General features: G+C 48.4%; 1 protein-coding gene across 1 annotated transcript in view; it reads right to left on the bottom strand.

The window, feature by feature from the left end:
- Positions 1 to 18518, bottom strand: part of PIK3R6 (phosphoinositide-3-kinase regulatory subunit 6) — a 409768-nt gene extending 391250 nt beyond the window's left edge. Inside the window, exon 1 of the mRNA XM_069654586.1 lies at positions 18336 to 18518. The gene's annotated coding sequence lies outside the window, so the exon portion shown is untranslated. The remainder of the gene's footprint in view (positions 1 to 18335) is intronic.
- Between the last annotated feature and the right edge of the window lie 864 nt (positions 18519 to 19382).

Below are 19382 nucleotides of genomic sequence, written 5' to 3'. Positions count from 1 at the left end.
GAGGCGCTTGATAAGATAGTGGGGATTCAGGCAAAGGTTGGGCGGAAATTCAGTCTTTTATTATCCATCATTGTAAACGGTTGAAATAAAAGGAGAAAGAAACTGAGCAGCAAGCACAAGCAGAGAAAGTAAAACGGGTTCAAAAGAAGTTAGCGAGAGTTGCGTTGCTAGGGGCTGTAGCAATAGTGCAGACAGAATGTTCTGTGAGATTTCAGGGCAATTCAGGCTGATGTGCATGCGGCACCTGCATGAGGAGGAGAAAACAAGTGGGCAGGTGGGTATCAGCCTCAGTATCAAGAAGGGTTTCCAGGGGGATTTCAGCAGGGAAGAGGGGGGGGGGGTTTCTCATGCCAGAGGGGAAAAGGGGGATTCAGAGGGATAGGACCATGGGGAGGAGGAGCGGGTCAATGTTTGACATGTGGGTGAATGGGTCATTTTTTGAGGGAATGTAGGAGTAGACAAACATGTGTATCCTCAACAACAGATGTATCAGTACCCTCAGGGAGGCCCAGTCACGCACCCCTAGACATACAGACAGTTACCTCCATCTGCCCCATACGGTGCGTCAGTGCCCGTTCCCCCACCTGCTCCCCCACCATCCTTTCCCTAGATACCAACCCCGGGTTCTAGTAATTTAGCATCTTATACAGAACATCCAGGGCAACAACATAGCCCTCATATTCCGAACAATACTACCATTCCTGGTGGTACAGTGACACTTAATCTAGGGGTCACAGTGGTCTGGGGAAACCATTCATCTTCCCAGAGATGAATATGCAACCAGACAAGGACAGCCCACAGAGAGCCTTAGTGTGCCCAGTCCTATCGGTCACCGCTGACCCAGAAGAGGAACACTTGTTGCGCAAGGAGATAGGAAATAAAGCATTCATTTTTATGGTAGATACAGGTGCAACCAAATTGTGTATCAGTGAAGGAAGATTCCCTTTGTCAGGTGAGGTTATGGAAATGCAGGGCTTCTCTGGGACAGTGCAATCGGTTCCTTTCACAAAGAAATTACCTAACAAGATATGGGGTAGATACGTGTGGGCCCCCTTGCTGTACTCTACCGTAAATCTGAATAACCTGTTAGGGAGAGATATTTTGAATAAGCTCAACATGACCATCTTGTTCATGGAAATGGGTGTGGTCTGTTCAACACCTGGCATGTGTGCTGTGAGGGTAATGTTGACCTTACATGCACTGAATCTACCGCAAGAGGAATATCGGTGGCCCTAGATTTGTTCTTATATGGCATTACCATATTTCTTAGTGCAATACCACTGGTGGAAAACAAATATTGGTGAGTACCATCTGAGTTCCTTTTGCAGGAACTATCATTGAACTGGACATTGAGGTCGTTTTAGTGGCAGAAGACAGAATTGTGCTGATAGCAGTTGATTCAAACAAAGGGGAGTGGTGTACAGTTTTGTGTATTGACCCAACCCTTCCGATGAAAAGTGTCTCAGATGAGGACTTACTTGAGAACAGAGAAAATTTAGGGGAGGTCATCTTGGAAGCATGTGTCCCCTGTGAGACCATGATACAGTACTAACATGTTACTTGTCCTATGTTATTGGTAAGGAATGTTCCCGCTTTTGCTTCTAGAGATTTGTCTCAAGTACCTGACAAGTTATGGGCAAGTAATCCCCATGATGGGGGGCTCTTACGACATGTTGCGCCAATGCGTATTACTTTGAAACCTGTCGCCATGTTACCTTCAGTGAAACAATACCCTTTATCAAAGGCAGCATAGGAGGGAATATATGACACCATCATGACACTTAGGTATCAGGGAATAATAGTACCATCTAACTCACCCTGTAATACAGCTATTTACTCAGTGAAGAAAGCTACTTGGTGAATGATTCAGGGTTTACGTCCCCTCAAAAACATTGTACAGGCAAAATTGTCTAGGGGTTCCAAATCCTGCTACCATACTATGCAATGTACCAGTTGAAGCCATACATTTTACTGTGGTGGACTTGAAGAATGCTTTCTTCTCAGTACCCCTTAGACCCTTATTTGCAGTATCTAACCACATTTATATTTGCCACTGGCCGATTCCAACATACAAGGCTTCCTCAGGGGTACTGTGAGTCCCCAAGTATCTTTAATAGGGTGCTGCATGAGGATTCGGGCAACATTGTTGTCCCCAGTACTTTAATTCAATATGTGGATGACTTGCTGGTATGTAGCATTACAGAGTGGCAGTGCAAAGAGGATTCTTTTGTTCTGTTGAAATTGCTGGCTGACAAGGGGTACAAGGTGTACAGAGCAAAATTGCAATATTGCCAACAAGAGGTGTTGTATTTGGAATAGTTGATTTTGGTAAATGGTAAAAGAGTAACCACAGAGCACATGGCAGCAGTGTGTGCTACCCCACAACCAGTGACAGTTTAAGATATGCACATGTTAGAAATGCAAGGACATCATTTCTACTGCCCCTGTCCTGGCCACACCTGATTATACCTAAGAGTTTTACCTCTTCTCGTATTCTGATGGGCAGATGACTGCCGTATTGACACAGCACAGCACAATGTGTCATAAACCCCTGGCTTATTACAGCATCATGTTGGATTCTGTTATGCAAGGACAATTTCGGGACAAACAGGCGTTTGCTGCTGCTGCCTTCGCTCTTGAGAAATCTGCAACCATTGCCATTCGGTGTTCATTAACTTTGTACGTGGAACACGCCATTTTTGCAATATTAGAGAGATCTAAATCCACCTTGACCACTCAAAGGTCTTCAGCAAATGAAGTGATTCTTTTAAGCCGATCCATTCATATTGTTCATTGTAAAAGAGTGAATCCAGCTACCTTCTTGACTGAGCCTATCACTGATAATGATGAGGTGCATGACTGCACTAGCTATGAGGGTCCAGAGGATGGTATCCCTAAGGTACACGATTATGCCTCAGATGATGGACATGTGTTTTTCGTTGATGGGTCATCAACTATGATCAAGAGACTGGTCAGAGGCATACTGGGGCACCAGTGGTGCGGTTGGTGAATGGAGAATATAAAGTTTTCCTGACTCAGAGGCTTCCGGGTTATCATTCTGCAAAAGCCACAGAGTTAATTGCTTTCATTGAAGCACTCGAGGCAGCACAAGGGTGCCAAGTAACAATTTATTCTGACTCGGCATACATCACAACTACAGTTCATTTAGTATTGTCAAGATGGATGCAAAGGGGGTTCCGTAGGGAGGATGGGTCTCCAGTGCATCATGCAGCATTGTTAGATCGACTAATTGCAGCTCTCTCTGAGTCTTTTTTCACCACAGTAGTCAAATGCGCCACTCATACGAATGGTGAAGATTTTGTTTCTCTCAGCAATCAAGCAGCAGACACGGCGACCAAACAGGCTGCGTATTTGTGCTCCAAGACATTCCTGAACGTTCTGTTCTTGTGTATGTGCAGTTGCAAGTTCCATATATGGCCCTCTGTGGTCACAATTATTGAGATTCAAGGACATGCGCCAGAGAGTGAGAGGTTGGTGTGGGAAAGGAGAGGGTGTGTACAATCTCTAACTGATTTGGTATGGAGATAAACAAGTACAAGAAGGTAGTGATGCCCCAAGCACTGGCGATGGTGGGATTTGATCAACTTCACTACCCTTCCCATTTATCAAAACAGCATATTGCAGCAGATCTCCAAGAGGATTGGTATGTGCCCAATATTCAGAAATTGTTATCCAAGTTTACATCTAGTTGTGTAGTGTGCCAGACATACAGTAGACGGCAAACATTAAAGACATTGAAGGGTACCGTGCCATGGCCAATTGGTCCATTCAGTGATTTGCAGATTGATTTTGCTGACATGGGACAGAGGCGTAATTCTGATGGCTATTTGATAGTGGTAGTTTGTCCTTTCTCCCGTTGGATTGAGGCTGGTCCATGCATACATACTGATGCCAAATTGGCTGCCATATTTTTGGTAAGCGAAGCGTTTTCCAGATGGGGACTCTGCAATACTTTTAAAAGTGACAATAGCACCCACTGCTTTAATGAGCTATTCAAGGAGATTGCAGCTCTTTTGAGAATCAAGCAAAAACTGTAGTCCATTTACACCCTCCGGCCAACAGGATTGTAGAACGGATGAATGGATTGCTGAAGACTAAATTATCAAAGCTCTGTGCAACACTGAAAAGGAACTGGATGCATTGTCTCCCTTTGGCCTTGTTCAGTTTGAGGACTCAGCCCAGTAAAGACCACCACTGTGCCCCCTCATGAAATAGTGACAGGGAGACATATGCACATGCCGCTATCCCCTGTGCGTAGTGTTTCAGATGCTCACAGGGCTATGTCCATGGGGGATGAATTCCATTCGTATTTAACACAGTTAACAAAGTGTATTAAATACCTTTCTCAACAGATTACTCCACGACGGTCAGAAGAAACTGATACCAGCACTGCACTAGAATCTGTGAGCTCGCCACCATTGCAGTTGTTTCCTAATGATAAATATTATGTAAAAAACATTACTAGAAGGTGGAGTGAACCCGTTACAATGCCCCATACACAGTGGTGTATGCTACTCCCCTTGCTGTTAAGGTAAAATAATTGAGACATTGGGTGCATTTGTCTGATGTTAGGAAAGCATTTTATCTGAGTGTTTTTAAATGTACGTGTATTCTTTTGAGACAGGGGTTCAGCTGATTACAGCAAGAACTGCATTTTAGTGGTCACTAAGTGGATTTTTGTTTTTCTTCATTTTCCTATTTCTTTCCTTTAAAGAAGTATTTGGACCTCATGTAAGGAAATATGCTTTTTAATGGTTTTAAAATTATTGTTCAGAACAAAGTTGTACTACGATATTGCTTCCACTATTATGCAGTTTTGTGTTTGTGTGATGAATATTTAACTACAGTGGTCATTTGCAAGCGGATGACAATACACAATACTCTCATATGAAATTTAAGAATGCGAGTGAGGAGGCAGTTAGAGGAAGAAAATGAATATAACCAATAAAAGGTGTAGTGTTTGATTCAATTGGCCTCATTTCGAGTTTGGAGGTAGCCATGGTGCTATTAGCGCCATGGCTGCCTCCAAAATCGTGTCTATGAATGAGGAATTACCGGGTCATTCCAACCTTGGAGGACCCAGTAATTCCTCATTCACAAAACCATTCCCCATTCCCATTCGAGCCCCCATAGGGCTTAATGGGAATGGGGATGGAGCTAATAACGGTTAGCTCCTTGGTCCCCATGCGGGACCCGCAAAGAACGTCTGGTCTTACCAGACATTCTGTCCGGGTTCCGCAAGGGAACCTCGTAATAGGGCGGAATGGGTTTACCGGCACCATTAGCGGTGCCGGTAAACCCATTCCACCAACCTTGTAATGAGGCCCATAATGTCTATTGTGCACTACCCAGAATTTAATAATATGCCACATGAACTTAGTAGGGAAACAGGGGTACAACACGAGTTGTTTTGCCTCATCCCCCAAACGTCTGGGGCACCCTAAATGTTAGTACCCCAAGAGATATTATGGGCCTCATTACGAGTTTGGAGGTAGCCATTGTCCGGGTAGTCGGAATGGGCCCCGTTATTAGCTCCCTGGTCCCTTAGCGGCTACCGCTAAGGGCGGCTGGTAAAACCAGCCGGCCTTAGTGGGATCCGCTAAGGGACCTCGGAATGCAGCGGTGTGGGGTTAACGGCACCGGCATCCTTACCGGTGCCGTTAACCCCCTACCGCCGCACTCGTAATGAGGCCCATTGCCCTTAGAGGACTAGTGCTTAGTACAGTGAGCGCTGTGTCGGGTTCACAGTGCATTACAAGGGCACATGGTACAAGTGGTGTTAATGGACAGAGATGGAGCGAAATGTGCCAAGGACAATAGTGCCCCTCAGTGCAAGCCACCACCCATGTTAAAATCGGAAGCAGTGTTGTTCGTATCAAACAGATGTGAGAAAGCAGTCGTGAACTATGCAGCAGTCGGTTTGCAGGGTTCAGAGAAGAAGTTATATGGAACATCAATAAGAACTGTTTCCCAATATGGACTGCACACATACCTAGATCAACATGGATTGAAGCATGAGAATCCAATAAAAGTACAACCAGGAGATGGACATCAGTTTTGTTTTCGAGGGCACGGAACTGTTCCAGTAGCCATTAACAATGTTCATTCCAGATCTTGCAAAAAGAACAACAGAATTAATCGACATGTACTAGGCATGTGGCCAACATGCATACCTGCATGTTCCACCTTCTTGGTGAGGTACATGTGCACTAACAACTTTGCATTCTGCTATCCTGGTGGTGCCAGGGGTAAACTTGACAATAGCATCTAAACATGAGGTGTTGCAATCTATGTCACCTTCTGACCAAACCCCCCAGATGAAGAAGAAGAGGCGGTCGGTGAAGTTGAGAAAGAGAAGACCGAACGATTAATCGGAAGAATCGTCCAAGCTGCTCAAAGCAATTCCAGACAAATATCGGTTGTACACTAAAACAGAAGTTTTCTTTGCATCGCTCTTGACTCCAAGAATACAGGTTGTTGCGAATACCAAGTTGTTGAAGGTTGTTCGGTGTGAAGTTATTCAGTTGGCGAAAGATACTGAACAATGCCTCAACGCTATCAAGAGTGAGCTGAGGGTGATCCGGTTAATGGGGCTTTCTGAACCGGTACATCTTGGATCTCCTGACAACGATGGACATTGGTGCGTGTGAAAAGATTGGGTTGTCTTGCTGCACATATGCACCCACAAATGATGCGAAGAATGGATCATTGACCCACATCATAGGGGCCTTGCACAAGAAGACTGGAATGGAGAGTGAAGTAGCTGTACAGGCCGAAGATTGGTTTGATACACTGTTTTCTTGGGCACCATCCTGGCTTGGGGCACTGGTGAAGATATTGGTTCTGATCATGGTGTTCCTGTTGGTGTTGTTCTGCACGATGTGACCTAGCAGTTCGGGCTGGACTGCTCCTTTTGGAGTGGGGCCAAGCCTGATTTGCATATGGTCTTTCCCCTTCTTTAATGGCTTGGCAGGAGAAGAACAATGGTCTAGAGGGTTGCCCAGAGCAAGGCCATAAGTTAAGATTCATTCTAAACCTTCCAGCCATCCCCTCTTTGCTTTTGCTATGTCACCCCGAGTGGGACAGGTATGCCCAGATGTGGGTCCCGTGCCTGCTGGGCCTAGAGACCCAAGCTACTCCTCACTGATGAGGCCCTACAAGGCCAAAAAATGTTTGGGGATGCTTGTGGTTTCATGCACAGGGATGTAACCTAGCAGTTCGGGGTGGACTGCCCCTTTTGGGGGGGGGGCATGCCTGATTTGAATATGGTCTTTCCCCTTCTGTAATGGCTTGGCAGGTGAAGAACAATGGTCTGGAGGGTTGCCCAGAGCAATGCCAGAGGTTAAGATTCATTCTAAACCTTCTAGCCATCACCTCTTTGTTTTTGCTATGTCACTCTGAGTGGCAAGTGTATGCCCATACATGGGTCCCGTGCCTGCTGGGCCTAGAGACCCAAGCTACTCCTCCCTGATGAGGCCCAACAAGGCCGAAACCTGTTTGGGGATGCTTGTGGTCTCGTGCAGAAGGGATGTGACCTAGCAGTTTGGGCTGGACTGCCCCTTTTGGGGTGGGGCCAAGTCTGATTTGCATATGGTCTTTCCCCTTCTGTAATGGTTTGGCAGGCGAGGTACAATGGTCTGGAGGGTTGCCCAGAGCAATGCCAGAGGTTAAGATTAATTCTAAACCTTCTAGCCATCACCTATTTGTTTTTGCTATGTCACCTCGAGTGGGACGGGTATGCCCAGACGTGGGTCCCGTGCCTGCTGGGCCTAGAGACCAAAGCTACTCCTCACTGATGAGGCCCAACAAGGCTGAAACATGTTTGGGGATGCTTGTGGTCTGGTGCAGAAGGGATGTGACCTAGCAGTTCGGGCTGGTCAGTGAGGAGTAGCTTGGGTCTCTAGGCCCGGCAGACTCGGGGCCCACGTCTGGGCATACCCGTCCCACTCAGGTTACTTTAGCAAAACATAAAGGTGATGGCTGGAAGGTTTTGAATTAATCATAACCACGGGCAAAGCCCTGAGCAACCCTCCAGACCATCGTTTTTCAGCAAGGGGACCAGGCTGCACCTCACTGAGGAGGCGAACAAGGCTGAAACATGTCTGGAGTTGCTTGTGTTTCCATGCAGAGGGGACCTGGCCTAGCAGTTCGGGCTTGGCTGCTACCATTGGTGGCAGTACCAGACTGATTTGCATATGGCTGGACCCCTTTTGCAAAGGCGCAGACAGGCTAAAAAACAGTGGTGTGGAAGGTTGCCCAGAGCAATGCCAGTGGTACAGATTCATTCAAAACCTTCCACCCATCACTTTTGTGGTTGTAGAAATTGGAGAGGGGGACGTTTAGGTGGTGGGAGTGAGAGAAAGATAGAAGACAGTGTGGGAGATAGCTGGAGAGTAAGACTACAGTAGCTAATGTGAATGAGTTGATAGAGAGAGGTAGGCTAGTAGAGAGGGTGTAGAAGTGGGGTGCAAGACACAGGGCTTAGTCGAGAAGTGGGGAGGGTATGAGAGTGGGGGTAGTCAAAGGGTGAGCAGGGCAGAAGGGGAAAAACCTGCTTGCACATCCCTTCTGCACGAGACCACAAGTATCCCCAGACATGTTTCAGCCTTGTTGGGCGTCATCAGTGAGGAGTAGCTTGGGTCTCTAGGCCCGGCAGACTCGGGACCCACGTCTCGGCATACCCGTCCCACTTGGGGTGACTTTAGCAAAACAGAAAGGTGATGGCTGGAAGGTTTTGAATTAATCATAACCACGGGCAATGCTCTGGGCAAACCTCCAGACCATTGTTTTTCAGCAAGGGGACCAGGCTGCACCTCACTGAGGAGGCGAACAAGGCTGAAACATGTCTGGAGTTGCTTGTGTTTCCATGCAGAGGGGACCTGGCCTAGCAGTTCGGGCTTGGCTGCTACCATTGGTGGCAGTACCAGACTGATTTGCATATGGCTGGATCCCTTTTGCAAAGGCGCAGACAGGCTAAAAAACAGTGGTGTGGAAGGTTGCCCAGAGCAATGCCAGTGGTACAGATTCATTCAAAACCATCCACCCATCACTTTTGTGGTTGTAGAAATTGGAGAGGGGGACGTTTAGGTGGTGGGAGTGAGAGAAAGATAGAAGACAGTGTGGGAGATAGCTGGAGAGTAATGACTACAGTAGCTAATGTGAATGAGTTGATAGAGAGAGGTAGGCTAGTAGAGAGGGGGTAGAAGTGGGGTGCAAGACACAGGGCTTAGTCGAGAAGTGGGGAGGGTATGAGAGTGGGGGTAGTCAAAGGGTGAGCAGGGCACCATATCCCTGAGTTTTGTGGGCAGGAGAGCAGCAGTGTTAGTAGTAGTGAGTAAAACACTGGTAGTCGTAGCAGTAGTGAGAAGAGCAGTGATATTGTAGTCAGTACTACAGATAAGATTGTGAAGTGGGAATATTTTACTCCCTATTTATTAAAGGTTGGAGCAAAATGATGTTTTAGGGAGTAGAAATGTAAGTCCATTTCCCATTAGAGTATTTTATAAGCGAGTAAAACAATGTTTTAACTGGAAAACGTAAATGTTTTTGTAATAATTATTTCTTTGCACCTGGTTATTCACGCACATTCAAAGATAAATGTTTATGTCTTAAGATCAGGCTGTAATAATAGCAATTTCCTCCTGTGGTACTTCATGCACTGCTTGTCCAAACATATCCATGGAGCTCTGTGAAAACAGGGGCAAAAGGTCATATGTGTCCATTTGCCAATTTTTTGTTGAGGGTATTTTGTCTCCCTATTTTAGTTTTTTGGGAGTATTTGCCTATTTTTAGGGAGTAAAAGTGGCTGATACGCCACTTATCTGTAGGGCTGGTATGATATGATATGATATGGCATTTATAACACACCTATACGCAGGTGTTTCAAGGTGCAATGAGGCAAGGGAGGGGGAATAGAGGGAAGACAGAGACACCAATCTTACTAGGCCAGGTGACATTGAGATCGTGCAAGTCTAGGGGAGTCAGGAGAGAGAAAAGTGCGAAGGGGAAAGTGGAGGGGGCAGTGCAGTACACAGGATAACAATAAAATAGGATCTATGTGATTATTGCGAGGGCCAAAAATGCTGACTTTTTTTTAAACCCCTTCACACCACATATATATAAGGGGGGAGACCCCTGCACTCCCGCTATATTAATAATATATTCTATACCCCCCACATATATAAGTGGTGTAAGGGGGGGTAAAAAAAAAAGTTGGCTTTTTCGGCTGTTGTACTTTTGAGAGCGTAATTTTCCTACGATTCCATGAAATAAATAAAAACCAATAAATACAATAAATAAGAAGTGCAGCTAAGTGGTGGCAAGTGCAGGGGTAAGTGCAGGCATCAGGTTCTGGTAGGGGGCTGTAGGGAAACAGAAACAGCCCCCGAGTGCAGGGGGGTGCCAGGGGCCAGTGCGGGTGTGCAACTGGCAGGGAGGGGACCTGGGCCCAAGAACAGAGGGTAGCCAGGTGACCAGTGCCATTTCAGTTTCAGCCAGGAGATCAGCAGGGGAGAGGAGGGGAGAAGGCAGAAGCAAAGAGGAAGGTCTTGAGGTGCTTCCAGAACTGGATATGCTTCTCCTCAAGTTTCAGAGAGCCAGGGAGGCTGTTCCAGAGGGAGGCCCCAGCTGAAGAAAGAGATCTACCACCAACTCGTTGCTTGGAGAAGTGACTGACCCTGAGGGATTTGGAGGCGGATGAGCGTAGGGTTCGAGAAGGAAGATATTTAGGTAGAGAGAGTTGAAGGTACCGAGGCCCCAGGCCCCAGAAGGCCTTGTGGACAATGCAGACGGTTATGAACTTAAACCTTGCAGCCACTGGCAGCCAATGCAGAGATTTCAGTCCTGGAGAGATACAATCCCTGGGGTGGGGCCAAGGACAAGTCTTGCAGTCCTGTTTTGGATGAGTTGCAGAGGGTGGAGAGTAGAGGCAGGCAGATTTAGAAAGAACTGTTGCAGTAGTCCAGCCTAGAGGGAACCAGAGATCTGGAGACAATGAGCTTCTGGGGGAAGGAGAGGAAAGGAACAATACCTTTTAGGAGGTGCAGCTGGTAGTGTGACTTCTTAGAGATGTCATAAATATGAGGAGAAAAGGAGCGTGTGGAGTCGAAGATGACCACAAGGTTTTTAGCCTCACAGGTTGGAGCAGGAAGAGGGCCAAGAGAGGCCAGCCAGAGAGTGATAGGAAAGGAGGGAGCAGGTGTGCCGATGAGGAGAATCTCACTCTTACTCGCATTAAGCCAGAGATTATTGGCGGCACACCACTCCTGCATAGCAGACAGACAGTCAGAGATGAGAGGAGCCTGAAAATGAGTTGAGTGTTGTCCGCATAGCACTGAAAGTTGGGACAGAGAGCGGCAATGAGGTGGGCAAGAAGTGCCAGGTTTTGATTGAACAGCCAGGGAGAGAGGTTAGACCCCTGGGGAACACCACAGGTAGAGATAGAGATAGAGGAGAGGAGTTGGACCTGGGTGGTTTGATCTGAGAGGAAAGAAGTCAGCCAATCCAGGGCCTGATCGGTGATACCCAGGTTATCACGGAGACGGTTCAGCAGGATGGCATGGTTGACCGTGTCAAAGGCAGAAGAGAGATCAAGTAAGATGAGAACACTGAGGGTGTGAGAATCGAGGTTGGAGAGCAGGCCTTCACGGATGTTCAGGTATAGCAGTTTCCGTGCTATATGATGATCATGGAGACAACCAACAGATTCGGTGTGTGGATTAAGCTGGAAGATGGCCAGCTTTTCCGGGCGTTTGCCCAGGAAAGGAGTGATGCAGATTGGGTGATAGTTAGCCGGGCAGGAAGGGTCGGCAGAGGTTTTCTTAAGAAGAGGGTGCACAAGGGAATGCTTCAGGGTGGAAGTGAAGACTACAGTGGCAAAGGAGTGGTTGCAGAAGTCAGCCAAAGCAGGAGCCAGGGTGTCAATGTGGTTCTTGGTGGTTTTAGAGGAACAGGGGAGAACCTGTTTTGATGAGACTTTCATAGATTGGACTTCACTAGAAACCTTGTCAAGGGAGAACAGGGGAAAGGCAGAGAAGGGGGCAAAAGGGGAGGCCAAAGAAGGGCCGGGGGAGGAGGAGAGGAAGAGGGGGAGGACAGGATGTCCTGAGTTTTAAAGATGAAATGAGAAGCCAGGGCCATGCAGATGGCCTGGGAGTGGATAGGAGAGGTAATGAATGCAGCAGGATTGGCCAGCTCTTTGCAGATTTTAAAAGGTTCGGACGAGTTATTGGATGCTGCAGAGATGCAGGGTTTGAAGAGGGCTCTCTTCTTGGTGTGGACAGAGAGCCGGTATTGTCTTTGGAGCAGGCAGCAAGTCAGTTGGTCAGAGGATGTACAGGAATCACGCCATTTCCTCTCAGCCACCCTGCACTTGCGTTTGAGGGTGATGAGGTCTGAGTCATAGCAGGAGTTGCACTTGGCTTTGGGATTCAAGCGGAAGAACATCAAGAGCATCAGAAATAGCAGAGTGGAGCATGGAAAGGGCAGTGTCAGGGTGTGAGTCAGCCAAAGGGGGTGAGGGGTGAGAAAGTGGCGGCGAAAGCCTCAACTGACACATGCCTCATGGGTCGGATAACCGAGAAGGTAGATGGCAGTGCAGGTGATGGCTTGGCCTGAGAGGTTGACAAGGTGAGCTGGGAGGAAAGGAGAAAGTGATCACTCCAGGAGAAAGGTGTGGTGAGAGGGTAGTAGTAAGAGAAACCATGGCAGTAGTAGTAGTAAGCAGAGTATTGGTAGTAATAGTGAGAGGAGCCAAAAAGTAGAAAAAGCAGTTGTAGTAGAGAGTGAGGGAGTTACTAGTGAGGGCAGTTGTAGTTGTAATAGTAGATAAGGAAGAGTAACAGTAGTGTGGAGAAGGTAGAGTGAAGAGTGGTAGGGAATTCATTAATTGATCTTTTGCAACACACGAATTACCATAGACCGGACTTTAAGGACAGCCTGGGATTCAAACATGTGTTGCTCTGCGTTATCTTGCTTCCAAGAGAAACACATTGCCACTGAGCTATCCTCCTGGCCCGGGAGAAAGGTAGTAAAATCAGAGAGAGAGAGAGAGAGAGAGAGAGAGATGTGGGGAGGAGAGAGGGTTGGTGGAGTTGGCAGGAAGGAAGAGAGTAGGGGAAGGAATAGAGTAGCTAAGTGGTAGAGGGCTAGCAGATCAGAAGGAACATATACACCACCCTCTACTACTAGCATCATTGGTAGTGAAGAGACAAATAGGACGTTCCTGAGGGAGATAGACAGTCAGCATCTCAGAGACTCCTGCTTGGACCAAGGCAGAGAATAAACAGTAGAGGTTACTGTGCTCAAAAGACTAAATGGTAAGGTAGGAATCCCCAGTGAGATGAAAGAGAAAGTGTTGGCACTAGCACCACTTCCGAGACACCTTTCCCAGCTGCTACCTTTTCATCAACAAATTGCCTGTCTGTCCTGCAATCTAATGATTTCTCAAAGACCCAAACCATACTTTCACTGTGTTTGACAATAAAACTTTTGAAAATAGAGCAAGACTCTGTGAGTCATTCGGCAAACTGTGACAGAGCACACAATTATGAGAGCCACAAAAATTGGATTTCATGGAAATGCCAACCCTTTGAGCCCAGGCCCAGCTGTGTCAGGGTGTGATGCTGGAAATGAATCGGAGGGACGGGGCCTCCGTATCCTTGTCCTGTACTGCTTTTTATCGTGTGTTCTGTCGTGTTTTCCGCACAGGAGTTCATGTGGGACTCCTGGCGGTGCAGCTCTCTCTTTTGGTTTGGTAAACAGACCCATGGGATACCCTTATGGCACCCATGGGTAGGGGTGCAACCCTTTGCCCCTAGTGTATGTTTTTTGGCACTTGTGTGTGACCCACAGAGCAGGGTACGGGCTGGTGGCAGCTCTGTGCTGAAATGACTGGTGCCTGAGCGTCCTCGATTTTGGGATGTCCAGGCCCGGTCATTGGAATCTGTAGATTCCTGATGGAGACAAAATGGCCCCCATGGCCTCTTGCCTTCCATCACCTGTTACCTTGATCTTCCCAAGTCCTGGGAAGCCCTGACTCTGTCCCTTCCCCCTGACTGGCTGTTGGGTGGAAGTTCCATATATGGTAGTGTGGGGAAGTGCCGACAAGACTGGCTGGGGGCTTCTCAACGACTGTATGTTGTGGTTACGGCTGTGGGTGGGACCTGGGTGAATGGAGTGTGTGAAGAATACGCATTCTATGTTGTGGGTGTCTAGTATCTGGTGGTTGACACAATGACTGAGACAGCCCTGCCCGAAACCGGTATGAATGCAGTATGGAGTGTTGAATGGCTCGGTACTTGTCCCAATAAACATAACTTGTGAGTGTCTGGAGAGAAGTGAATGGCCTGAATGCACCATGTGCCTGATTGGCTGCCTGCCTGAATGCCCTTAGTCGTGATTGGATGCTTGAGTATGACCCAGCGGAATGAATGGGAGATCAACAGTATATCTGGGGACCTCTCACTGCTAGGAAGCGTGTTCAGAAGCTGAAGTCCACTACGACGAGTAACTGGAGTGAAGCTTAACCTTGAAGCCCTGCTGGACGAGAAGAATTGCTGTTGCTCTCCTTCACAATCTGAAAGCTGCTGTGTCTCCAAGGACTGACCCAGAGAGGACCTGGTAAGGCGCCCTCTTCCCGAGCTACGAGGGACCATCGTGCACCAGCAGATCTTTGCCAAAGCTCCCTGATAGACAGACCTTCGACAGACTGCCGACCCGAGAAGGGGACCACCGCGGAATCACAAGGAGAAGCACCCAGACTGTTGTCCGCCACTGTCGACGACCGCTGTCACCGACTGGAGCCGCCGTGCTCCCGTTTGTCTAAGAACTTCATTGATCCAAGGACACTCTCTGCATCGCCGCCGCTGTATCCTGCTGGAGAAGGCCTGACCGTCGACACGCCGAGGAGCATCCGCCGGTGGGTTTCCCGCCACCCAAAGACCACAGAGACGCCGACGACTCGACGCCCTTGCTGGGCCACAGTTCTTCAAACTCTTTGCGGTCCAGAACTATCGACACCGAGGTGCCCTGCATGCCTCTTCCTTGCAGGACGTTTACGCTTCCCCGTCAACGAGCACCACTAGGAACGACGCGGACACTTCACCGTCGTCGCTCGACCTGTTCTCCGTCGGACGTTCGACGACCCGTGACTCCTTCCTTAAAGGGAGGTCACTCAAGAAGAGCCGTCGATTCCCCCGACGAGGAACGCTACAAAGCCAGGTACTTTGGGGACTCTAGTGTGAACAATATATGTACAGGGCTTGTATCTTTATTCTACAGGTTGCCCAGATGGGTGGATCCCCACACAGAGCTGTGTTTAACGGTAGTGACCAGTATTCTGCCAATTGTTCAACCATCTTGCTTTCCTTCCTCTCTCTACTGCTGGTTTCCTCTTTATTGATCTGTGTGACATTTTGACCGTATAGTTGATGCACTTTAATGAGATCAAATAATCGTTGTGGTACCACTTTAGAACTGTATATATTTACCATTGTTGATTTTCCGAGCGCAGAGTGCGTTATCGTGATATTGTATATACCTATGAATATTAATTATATAAAGACTGTTTTAACTGATACAGTGTGCGGACATTCCTTTGTGGGTGCTTGGGGACTACACCGTACTTATGAACCATCCCGCATCACCTCCTGAGAAGCTAGGCCTTGATTGCTCGTCCATTGCTACCACAATGGAGAATCTTGGCTGGGGTCCTTTGTGCCTCTCCTCTACCATATAGAGTGGAAGTACAGACACCCCCCTCCTTTGTCTTTACAGAGGGCAATTTGGATTCATATCTAGCCTGGCTGTCTCCACTGCTGCCAGTATGCTGTCTCTATTGATTCCATGAGAGGAAGTGTAACACCTCCCCTCAAGGCTCACGGCCCCTCAGAAGGAGATGTCAGTAGGGGGTTGATGCTTCAAAGACAGCACTGACATAACAAAGCCAGCCTCATACGAGGGTGATGCACATCAGATGGCCCTTAAGATCAGCTAGCACGTGAAATGGGTGATACTAGAGTAGCCACAGACGGGATGGTGCGCTTGAAGAGGAGTGCTGCTATCTTGGTTTCCTACCAGGGCTGTACACTCCATTTCCTAGAGGACATGGCACTATGGGTTTGATGTCAGAGGCTAAGTGTCACTTGTTACAAAAACAGGGATTGGACTGTTTACACCAGGTTTGCTTTGAACCAATCCCCTCTAACTTTTTTACTTCATAATGAAGGGGTCTCCCGCGCCTTCCATGATTCATCGTTGGACACGAGGAAGAAGAAGAATACACCTTTGGACCTCTGTTGGGAGTGCAGTCCATTCCAGAGTTCTCTGCCATAGAGGTGAAGACTGAGGTCTTCCAAGGCATGTCACTCTGCCAGCTGCCCTGGAATCAGTCTCCTCAGTAGAGATGAATGAAGCCCTGAGGGTGCCAACCAAACTCCCTGGACTGGGAGTGCAGAGCAAGACGCACTGAATTTGCCCTGGAGCCACGGATTGGGCCTCTCAGCAACATGAAAGTCCAACAGCAGCTGGAAACCACTTTCAATGCCTTTGAGACACCACAGTGCTGCTGTTTTTGGCACTCTAAAGACAACTTCAAACCACTTGCTGCACTCTGAGTCACACAGACGCCGGATTAACCCATTGCCACAGACCGTCTGGAACATCAGGAACCACAGGCTCGACATTCTAGCGAGCAAACGACTTGAGCTGCTGGAAGACATTAAACTCACCGTCGTGAATGATGGCTCAACCCAGCAGAAGCTATCGCTTCACTGCCGACTCAACTGCTACTCGAACCGTTGGAAGATATAGAACTCATGGGTGTGAACGTAGACTCAGCACTTCGGAAGCCTATACCCTCGCATCAACTCGAACTGTCACGAGATTGGCTCAAGCTCAGCTAATGTGCCTGGGAACGCGGCTGGAAACAGTCGGGCCTTCAAAAGACAAGCACAAGGAACTGTTAAGAGATCTTGTCCCTCATGTCCACTTTTTGGGACCCTAGTGACATGTAAAACTTTGGTGCAAATAGGTCTCCTCGGCATCATTCTCATCATTTAGGTTCAAACGGGAGACATAAAATGGAGTCGAACTGGCCTTTACGCCACCCTTTTGCACTCTACATGGCAGGCAGCGTTTACAGTGGAGTCCACTTGCATTTTGCTGGTGTAAAAGGTAGGCAGATTCCATAGGAATACACGGCATGCTAACGTGAACATGATATGATACAGCATTTACACTGCGCCTATACACTAGTGTTTCAAGGCGCGATGAGGCAAGGGAGGGGGAACAGAGGGAAGATAAACGATAAATAACGATCTTACTAGGCCAAGCGACAATGAGATTGCGCAATTGCAGCGCTGCTAAATAACATGCTTGCGTAAATGCACTTGTATGGGGGAGAGCAAAGGTGAAGCGGAATTGTAAATTATGATCCCCGCCTCCTCTCTGCCATACAAAAGAATAAAACTATGGCGTGGAGAGGAATGCATGCGTAAAATGTTTACACATACATTTTTACGCATTCATTTTACTACACACCATCACGAACATGAGCCTTGCGCTGTTCTGTCAAAGCGTAAGAAATTCAGGACTCTGTCCTGGAATTGCCTGGGGCCATGATGGCACTGAGAGAATGCTCACCTTTCACCAAATTGCAATGCCAGAAAATGCAAGAGGAAAGAATACACGTCACTAAGGGGAGTATTATATATTATTATACATTTGCCCTTTACCACTATCCATACCCATAGATGTTGCTCCACTGGGTGGGGCCGCTACAGCGAAACCTGATAAAGCCGCAGTGGCCGGCGCGAGATTTAGCGTCTTCCGGTCTTTAGGCTGCGTGAGGTCAGGCCAGGGAGAGGCGAAATGAGAGCACTGTCTGCCTGGGGTCTGATGCAGAGACCCGGGGCAAGCCAGCAAGGCTAGCAGCACAGCACGTGACATTAAGTGCGACATACATGTTTAATATCAGAATGTCTACACAAGGAGACCCTTGGAGCTCATGACACAAGTCTGAAATGCAAATAAAAGCAGGACAGGGCGATCTGAGGCGACCCCCGTTTATATCATTCTGCCACCGTTGCGCCTTCCTTCTATGTTCCGTAACGCGACCCCCCTCGTCTGCCTCCCACTTCCGACGAGAAATTTGCCCCCGTTAGACACCCGGGCGCTAGGAAGACTCACAGAGAACTCAGGATCAAGTACATCGGGTATACAGCTCTGCCGCCTGCGTTCGAAAATCGCAGTCCACCAATACCCTCTCGTGCCACTTCCACTTCCAACCCCAAGCTCTTTACAAATAGGGTACTTACAGAAAGCTGGCAGACAAGATCCCCTTTGCAGGAAAGGTGGCCACGGCTGCCAGCAGATGGGCAAAAGGAACCACGCCGCCGTACCACCCACGCCGCCGGACAGGGCTTGTGAGAACGGGCTGCCGGCGGCTGCAGAAGTGCAGCGCGCTCCACTCCACACATCGAGACTGTAACTTCCTGGTGCTTGTTGACAAGTAACGAGATACAGCGCCAGGCATGAGCGACCAGGAAAGGCAGACAGCGGGTGACGCGATACAACGGCTTCTGTAGAGGGGGGGGGGCAGCGAGGCCAAGCCATGCATGCAGCTTCTGGGCTACTCTCAGTCTCCTGTGGCACAGCACCACGCACGCAGCCTCTCTCCAGTGGGCACCGGCCCCACCGCACACCTTTTATTAACTTGTACTCACTTTGTTGTAGGTCGAATAAAGTACACGTCTGCATAGCAGTTTGTTAGGACTGGAACTACGGTGCTCGGTGATGAAGATAAGTGATTTAGGTTCTAATCCTGGCTTCTCCATTTTCACCAACCACAGTGTGTGACCCTGAACAACCTACCATAGTTTATTGTCGCGTAGGTTCCGTAATTGGTAAAATTGGGAGCACTAAGGAACACAAAATGAAGCTGCACTCACTTATCGACCTTCTACGTGGGTGTTATGTAAGGCAGTACGCAGAGTGGCTGGCAGTGGTGGCAAATGTGACAGGTGGCAGTAGCGGGTGTTGTATTCCAGCCCGCGGTGGGCGCACGCGGGGGCTGGAAGGTCCGGGCTAGGCCGCGCGGCAAGTCCTGTCCCCCGCTCCTGTCTCGTCCGGGATGGATCCGGGCTCCTCTTCGCTGGACCGAGCATCCTCATCCTCCCGGTGGTCCTCTTTGTCTGTCCACATGGTGTGGGGCACCGCCTTGAACCACGACGAATTCCTCGTCACTTGACGGCGTCCTCGTGTCACTGTCACCATGGTTCCGCGCCGATCACTGACGGTCCATGGCAGTTCATCGTATCTGGTGTCGAGTTTTGCCTTGGTGGGGTTGCGTAGCATGATGACTT

This window comes from Ambystoma mexicanum, chromosome 3q (genome assembly GCF_040938575.1).
Source record: "Ambystoma mexicanum isolate Mex_15411 chromosome 3q, UKY_AmexF1_1, whole genome shotgun sequence".
NCBI classification, from domain to species: domain Eukaryota; kingdom Metazoa; phylum Chordata; class Amphibia; order Caudata; family Ambystomatidae; genus Ambystoma; species Ambystoma mexicanum.
This window is presented reverse-complemented; position numbering and strand designations above follow the sequence as displayed.